The sequence below is a fragment of the Erinaceus europaeus genome, chromosome 9, assembly GCF_950295315.1.
Source record: "Erinaceus europaeus chromosome 9, mEriEur2.1, whole genome shotgun sequence".
In the NCBI taxonomy this organism is placed as follows: Eukaryota; Metazoa; Chordata; class Mammalia; order Eulipotyphla; family Erinaceidae; genus Erinaceus; species Erinaceus europaeus.
In genome coordinates, this window is record NC_080170.1 from 53,264,371 (window position 1) to 53,270,702 (window position 6,332).

The following is a 6,332-nucleotide window of genomic DNA, read 5'->3' on the forward strand; positions in this document are numbered from 1 at the left end:
TGAACCTAGGTTCTCTTCAAACACAAATATTTATTGAGTGCTTGGTACACTCGAGATCCAGAGCTATACGCAGTGGACGTGTTTAATCAATATTTGTTTTGATTAAACTTCCCTGAAATCAAAAGTAAACTTTCTAACAGTTGTGAAAATTTGAATCAATTCCAGTAAAATGTTTCAAAATTCTCATCAGAAAGTGACCAAGTGATAGTACAGAATTTATTCCAGTAAATTTTATTTTATCTGAGTTAAAATGTCCTAAGCAACTAGTAGAGACATAGGAGACTTGGAGAGAACTGTAATTTTTGTACTAAATCATTTGCCAAATTTCCAAGGAAAAGTTAAGCTCTGAGTTACTCAATAACCATAGCAATAGTCCAGCTCTGTTTGTTCCCTGTGAAGGACTTAACTTTTGGGTCCAAAGAAAAGAATACAACAGCCCAGGATATGTGGCAATTATAAGTACCAGTGAGATTGTCTGTTCATGGGAGTAATTGCTGATATTATAGACAAAAGTAGAGAAAGTGGAATTAACAACAAAACAGAGCTATTAGATGCTACTTTCCCCCCTTTTTTTCTCAACCCCAAATCTAACACAAAAGTTTCTTTCAGCCAGGTTTCCACTCAGAACAAAGAGAAATAATGCCACAAAGAAGTGGGGAATTCTCAGGTGGAGGTAGATAGCATAATAGTTATGCAAAGAGACTCTTATGCCTGAGGCTCCAAAGTCCCAGGTTCAATCCCCTGCACCACTATAAGCCAGAGCTGTGCAGTGCTCTGGTGTTTCTGTGTCTTTCTCTGCATCTCTCTCAAAAAGAAAATACTTTATCCCGGTTCGAGCCCCCTGCAGGGGAGTTGCTTCACAGGTGGTGAAGCAGGTCTGCAGATGTCTTTCTCTCCCCCTCTCTGTCTCCCCTCTCTTGATTTCTCTCTGTCCTATCCAACGACAGCAACAACAACAATAATAATAACCACAACAATGATGAAACAACAAGGGCAACAAAAGGGGAAAAAAATGGTCACCAGGAGCAGTGGATTCGTGGTACAGGCACTACTACTACTACTACTAGCGTTTGCCGCACAGGCACTGAGCCCTGATAATAACCCTGGAGGCAAAAATAAAATAAAATACTTTAAAAAAGAAGGGGGGCAGGGGTAGGTAGCATAATGGTTATGCAAACAGACTCATGCCTGAGGCTTCAAAGTCCCAGGTTCAATCCCCTGTACCACAGTAAACCAGAGCTGATCAGTGCTCTGGTAAAAAAAATAAGAAGTGAGGGTGGTCTGGGAGGTGGTACAGTGATAAAGCTTTGGACTCTCAAGCATGAGGTCCCGAGTTTGATCCCCGGCAACACATGTGCCAGAGTGATGTCTGGTTCTTTCTCAAATTTAAAAATCTTAAAAAAAAAAAAAAAAAAGGAATTCTCTTCAAAAACTGATCGTTTCATTAATTTACAAATATAAAATATCTATTACTTGTTTGATAGGACAGTGAGAATTTGAGAGAGAGAGAAGGGATATGGGGAGAAAGACATTTGCAGCACTGCGTTACTGCAAGTAAAGCTTCCCCCTGCAGGTGGGGCCTGGGGGCTTAAACCCAGGTGTTTGCACAATGTAGTCTGTGCACTCAACCAGGTTTGCCACCACCTGGCTCCTTATTTATTTTAATGAAAGAAAAATACAGAGAAAAAAACAGAGTCCAGAGCACTGCTCAGCTCTGGTTTATGGTGCTGCTAGAGATTGAACATGGGGCTTCAAATTCTCAGGCATGAAAGTCTTTTGCATAACCATTATGCTACCTCCCCAATCTCCTTATAAAAATTCTCAAGTCTTTCTCCAGTTCCAGAAATAGATTTAGAATATATGTATATATTTAAATGCACACTATTATTAAAGCACTCTATAGAATAATGACTACCACAAATCAGTTTGCCCAGCATACACGTTCTTTTTCCCTTCCTTCATCAAACTAGTCTAAGAAGATGAATGAACAGGGTTTTGTAGTGATCAGAATCTAAGCAATGAAACACAAGGGAAATTGCATATAATGAGAATCAGAGATGAAGCTAGTGTTCCAAAGACCAATAAAAAGCCTCTCCTGGAATGTGTTTTATAGAAATGCATCCTGGCTCCAATCCCCCACACCACTTTAAGCCAGAGCTTATCAGTGGTCTGCTAAATAAGAGAGTTGCATTCTGATAAAATACAGGAACTAAAGACAGAGACAGCAAGTCCTGGGTTCCTTTAAAAGTTTATTTCAGGGGGTCTGTCGGTAGTGCAGCAGGTTAAGCACACATACCGCAAAGTGCAAGGACCGGCATAAGGATCCCAGTTCGAGGCCCCAGCTCCCAAGGCTCCCCACATGCAGGGGGGTAGCTTCACAGGCAGTGAAGTAGGTCTGCAGGTGTCTATCTTTCTCTCCTCCTGTCTTCCCCTCTTCTCTCAATCTCTCTCTATCCTGTCCAACAACAATAAGAAAAATAACAATAAGAACAACAATAAACAACCAGAGCAGCAAAAGGGGGAAAAAAAATAGCCTCCAGTTGCAGTAGATTCCTAGTGCAAGCATGGAGCCCCAGCAATAACCCTGGTGGCAGAAAAGAAAAAAGAAAGTTTATTTCAGTAGTCCAAGAGGTGGCACACTGGATAAAGTATTAGATTCTCAAGCATGAGGTCCCAAGTTCAATCCCTGGCAGTACATCTACCAGGCTGATGTCAGCTGGTTCTTTTTCTTTCTTCATGAATAAATATTTTAAAAATAAAAAATTTATTTCATATCAGACATGAGAAAATTTTCATATGAGAGAGAGGAGTCAGAGAAAGCTCTGGTTAAACCCGGAGTCTGAAGAATGCATGTCTTGAACTCTACCAGCTGAGCTATTTCCTGGCCAATAATTATTATTTATAAAAAGGAAACACTGACAAAAACCATAGGATAAGAGGGGTACAGCTCCACACAATTCCCACCACCAGAACTCTGTAACTCATCCCCTCCCCTGATAGCTTTCCTATTCTTTTTTTTTTATTTCTTTATTGGGGAATTAATGTTTTACATTCAACAATAAATACAATAGTTTGTACATGCATAACATTCCCCAGTTTCCCATTTAACAATACAACCCCCACTATGTCATTTATCATCCTTCATGGACCTGTATTCTCCCACCCACCCACCCCAGAGTCTTTTACTTTGGTGCAATACGCCAATTCCATTTCAGGTTCTACTTGTGTTTTCTTTTCTGATCTTGTTTTTCAACTTCTGCCTGAGTGAGATCATCCCATATTCATCCTTCTGTTTCTGACTTATTTCACTCAACATGATTTTTTCAAGGTCCATCCAAGATCGGCTGAAAACGGTGAAGTCACCATTTTTTTACAGCTGAGTAGTATTCTATTGTGTATATATACCACAACTTGCTCAGCCACTCATCTGTTGTTGGACACCTGGGTTGCTTCCAGGTTTTGGCTATTACAAATTGTGCTGCCAAGAACATATGTGTACACAGATCTTTTTGGATGGATGTGTTGGGTTCCTTAGGATATATACCCAGGAGAGGAATTGCAGGGTCATAGGGTAGGTCCATTTCTAGCCTTCTGAGAGTTCTCCAGACTGTTCTCCACAGAGGTTGGACCAATTGACATTCCCACCAGCAGTGCAGGAGGGTTCCTTTGACCCCACACCCTCTCCAGCATTTGCTGCTGTTACCTTTTCTGATGTATGACATTCTCACAGGAGTGAAGTGATATCTCATTGTTGTCTTGATTTGCATTTCTCTGACAATCAGAGACTTGGAGCATTTTTTCATGTGTTTCTTGGCCTTTTGGATCTCTTCTGTGGTGAATATTCTGTCCAAGTCCTCCCCCCATTTTTGGATGGGGTTATTTGTTGTCTTGTTGGCAAGCTCTTTATATATGTTGGTTATTAAACTCTTATCTGATGTATGGCATGTAAAGATCTTCTCCCATTCTGTGAGGGGTCTCTTGGTTTGGGTAGTGGTTTCTTTTGCTGTGAAGAAGCTTTTTAATTTGATGTAGTCCCATAGGTTTATACTTGCCTTAGTCTTCTTTGTAATTGGATCTGTTTCATTGAAAATGTCTTTAAAATTTATGCGGAAAAGAGTTCTGCCAATATTTTCCTCTAAGTATTTGATAGTTTGTGGTCTAACGTCCAAGTCCTTGATGATAGCTTTCCTATTCTTTATCCTTCTGGGAGCATGGACCCAGGGACATTATGAGGTACAGAAAGTTGAAGGTCTGGCTTCTGTAATTGCTTCCCTGCTGAACATGGGTGTTGACAGGTCGGTCCATACTCCCAGCCTGCCTCTCTTGTTCCCTGGTGGAGCAGGGCTCTGGGGAAGCAGGGCTCCAGGACATATTGGTGTGGTCATTTGCCCAGGGAAGTCCAGTTGGCATCACAGTAGCATCTGGAACCTGGTGGCTGAAAAAAAGAGTGTATAAAGCCAAACAAATTGTTGATCAATCATGGACCTAAAGGCTGGATTAGTGCAGATGAAGATTTGGGGGGGTCCATTTTGTAGTTAGTAGGCCTGTTTTAGTTATATTCCAAAGGCCTCGTGACTACACTAGTTTGTTTTTTTTTTTTCCTGAGCCTGACATCTGATATGCAGGTGGATCCAAGTTGTCATCTGGGAAGATGATGTCATGGCTGGAAAAAGGACCAGAAAGCTGGATCAGGGAAGAGACTAGCTCCCAAATGTGGGAAAGGTGTATAAATATTGTTGACTGTAAACCCCATTGATTTGATCTGATCCAGGGCCCATATTCAGCTTAGGAGCCTATGTGACCTCTGCATCCTTATAGGTCTGAGCTCACATTCTGTGATCATGAGTAGGAGCGTTCCAAGCTACCCCAATATCAGGACCCATCTTCCTCAGGTGGAAGATAGAGTATGTTGTCCATCCTCCCATTGGACAGGACAACATCCTCCTTCAGAGGATGGACAACATCTCTACTGTTGTTGATCCATTCTGAAAGATTTCTTAATTTACTAATTAAGAGGGAGATAGAATTCAAGTATCACTCTGGAATGTTCGATGCCAGGAATCGAACTCAAGACCTCATGCTTGCAAGTCCGGTGCTTTATCCACAACACCATCACGTGGGCTACCACAGTATTTTTAAATAACCCTAATTAGGTCATTAAGCTTAGTTGTACAGTGCCTGCTTAGCATATGTGAGGCCCCAAAATTGTGTGTGTGTGTGTGTATCACATTATATAAGAAAATTTTTACTAAGGCTAACATCTAAGTGAATTAGTAGAGTGTTAGATTATAGATAACAGAACATTTTATAATGATTAGAAATCTTCTTGCCAGGCAGGGAGCTCTGATTCACAGATCAGTGGGGCTTCTGTCTCCTTTTCTTCTTTGTTTGTATTTATTTATTTATTTTATTTTTTATTTATAAAAAAGAAACATTGACAAAACCATAGGATAAGAGGGGTACAACTTCACATGTTGTGCACAGGCCGCGGAGAAGAGAGAGGGGGTCTGGAGCGAAGAGGAAACACAAATCTTTATTTGCGCTGGCACCTCAGTTGGGTGCTAGAGAAGCAGGTTGGGCCACGTGGAGGTGGCGAAAATGGCCGCCTCACACAGTAACCTTTCCTGCATCTGAACACCAGAGTGAAGCGCTGGCAAGAGAACGAGGTATGGAAGAAGAAAGGCTTTTATAGGAGCAGCTTTTGCGAGAATGGGAAGGGGGAGGAGTAACCATAGCACTTCAGGATAGGATAATAACTCTCGTGAGAATGGGAGGGGGGAGAAGTAACCAAAGCACTCCAAATATCACGGGGATATAGACAATGTCCTGAGGGCACAACATGGCTGAACAGGCACTCCGAGAATGTCCCAACTCTTGCAGGAACTAGCAGTAGCCTGAGGGGACAACATGGCAGATGTGACTACATAGGCACAATTTCCCAGCATCTCCCCCTTTCCTTTTATCTAATGCCCAGGGCAACAGTGTGTAAAGTCTATGAACTACTCAGGGTCAGTCTATGAAAAACCAGCAACGTGAAGGGAAGGAAGCTGCTGTAAAATTGTCTAAAGTGTCCAAAGGGTATACCAGCAAGTCCGATAAAGGGTTTACCAGCAAGTCCAAAGCAGGCGACTAGGGGGAGAAATGGCAGGGGATGAAATGCTGCATGAGGAAGGTCAGCCTCTGGAATTCTGCTTATCTGTAGATTGTGAGCTGGAACCACCAAAATGTGACAGGCAAAGCAGAAGCAGGAAAGGCAGACAGACAGTTAAAAAGTTCTGTCCCTGGAGTCTCTGAATCAGGTTCTTCAGATCGTGTCAGGTGACATCTAGGGT